The sequence below is a fragment of the Crocodylus porosus genome, unplaced genomic scaffold, assembly GCF_001723895.1.
Source record: "Crocodylus porosus isolate Cpor-Errol unplaced genomic scaffold, CroPor_comp1, whole genome shotgun sequence".
NCBI lineage: Eukaryota > Metazoa > Chordata > Crocodylia > Crocodylidae > Crocodylus > Crocodylus porosus.
Window position 1 is genome coordinate 139,482,076 of NW_017728931.1, and position 2,228 is coordinate 139,484,303.

General features: G+C 51.4%; 1 non-coding gene across 1 annotated transcript; it reads right to left on the bottom strand.

Annotated features, from left to right (window-relative positions):
- Positions 1-1,499: 1,499 nt before the first annotated feature.
- On the bottom strand, positions 1,500-1,571 carry TRNAP-UGG. Its single transcript has one exon. It is a non-coding gene; the product is annotated as a tRNA-Pro (tRNA).
- Between the last annotated feature and the right edge of the window lie 657 nt (positions 1,572-2,228).

The following is a 2,228-nucleotide window of genomic DNA, read 5'->3' on the forward strand; positions in this document are numbered from 1 at the left end:
TGATGCACTAATGCGCAGTGGAATTAGTCTACTGCGCATTTAGCGTCTTGTGTAGACGTGCCCACAGAGCTGTCCTGTCATGGAGACACCTTTCCACCACAGCCTGAGCTCACAGGTAGGTCAGATCCAGACTGGCCTGGAGATACATCCTGAGCTACACCTTATATCAGAAGGGAACCTGGGGAAGGGAACCTAGAAACCTTCCTATTAAGCTGTGGCTTATCACCTGAGAAGCCCGCCAGGCTCCTAATAAACAGCAGCTCCCCAGCTCTATCTCATCACACACCGACACAGAGCAGAGGATGGGAGCAGAGACCTTCCTTCTCGCATCTGCTTCTGCTTCTCCCTGAAGAGCGCACCAGGCAGAAAGAACTTTCTCTGACGGGTGCATCCCTTCTCCACACGTCTTTTAATGGCACAAACCAGCAAGAGGCAGAGGGTCTGTGTGGCTGACAAGGACACCCGGTACCATTAAACAAGCTGACATGTCAACGCAAGACAAGGGCAAGAAGACAGACTTTGAAGCAGGTGTGCATTATGTAGTGACTCACGAGTCCCTTTTCCAGAATAATTTGTCTGCAAAGGTAGAGAGGTGGATGTGGCAGCTTAAAGGTGCGGGGGGCTACAGGACTCACTGCTCTGGAGACTGCACAGACCCTTTGATGAATGCAAGAAGGCTGTCTGCTTTCAGCGGGGAATGGGGGCTCATCTGCTGTTATCTTTGGCGATCCCAGATGTTTGACTGTTACACATTTTTGCAAATTCTTCTTTTTTTACCCCTTCAACATTCACAGCTTCATAGCTTTATAGTTGTTGGGGGCTCAAAGGGACCTTACAGATCGTCAGGTCCAGCCCCCCTGCACTTGGGCAGGAAAGACTGCTGGGATCAGATGACCCCAGCCAGGTGGGCATCAAGCCGCTTTTTGAAGATCGCCAGGGTGGAGATGCTTTTTGAAGGCCACCTCTCGGGGAAGCCTGTTCCAAACCATCGGCACTCGAATAGTAAAGAAGTTTTTCCTTATGTCTAACTTGAAGCAATCCTCAGTGAGCTTGTGCCCATTATTTCTTGTCCTCCCCTGGGGGCCCTTGGTGAACAGATGCTCCCCCAGGCCTGATACACTTATAGGCTGCCACCAAGTCCCTTCTGAGTCTTCTCTTCTCCAGGCTGATCAGTTCCTAGTCTTTCAGCTTCCCCTAATACGACCTGGTCTCTAGGCCTGTAATCATGCACGTGGTCCTCCTTTGGACTCTCTTGAGCTTTGCCATGCACTTCCTGAAGCGCAGCACCCAAAACTGGTCACAGTACTACAGTTGCTGTTGCACCAAGGATGAGCAGAGCAAGAGGATGATATCCTTACTCAAAAAATGCACAGAGGAGAAATGCACCCAGGATGCCTACAACCAATAGGGCACCAGGACCAGCATTGAGCACTGCATCAGGTCCCTAACAAACATCCATCAGCTGCCCCAAGGTGCCATTTGCCCCTACAAGCCATAAAGGGCTCATCTGGGATTTGAACCCAGGACCTCTCACACCCAAAGTGAGAATCATACCCCTAGACCAACGAGCCATACATGCAAGAACTTGAATTTGGAAAAACACTTGTCTCCAGCGGCGGTGCAGTTCTTCTGGGAAGCTTAAGCATCCTTTCAGCAAAAGCTGGCGTCGCCACCAGTAAAGTCTTCCTTGCTGCAATGAACCACCTGGGCTCCCCCAGCTGCAGGCTCCCCTGGCACTGTGGGCTGTGCTGTGCTGTGCTGGGCAGAGGCAGGAGGTGGAAGGCAGAGGGAGCCCGGAGACCCCAGTTGCTGCTGCAGCTGGAGCAATGGATGGAGCAGCAGCCAGGGGATGCTGGGGGGAGGGCACAAATTAACCTTTTTCTGGCCACCAGCTAGACAGCCCTCATACAATGATGTGTTACAATACAATGACTTTCCTTGCACTGACCAATGGGTCAAAGCAAGATGCTGTTGCCTGCAAAAGTTCATACCTCTCTGAACTAGCTGGTTTCTAAGATGCCACCCATGCCCTGCCTTCTGCCTGACTTCAGGCTAACCCAGCTAACCACTTCTCTACCTGCATGTAAAAAGTGTAAATGTTGGTATGGGAGACTGCCAGAGCCTGCAAATGATCAGTTCTCACTAGGCCAAAATCTCCATCCTTGGAGGATCTTAAGAGCCAGCTAGACAAAAGCCTTGGCTGGGATGACCTAGTTGGGGACGGTCCT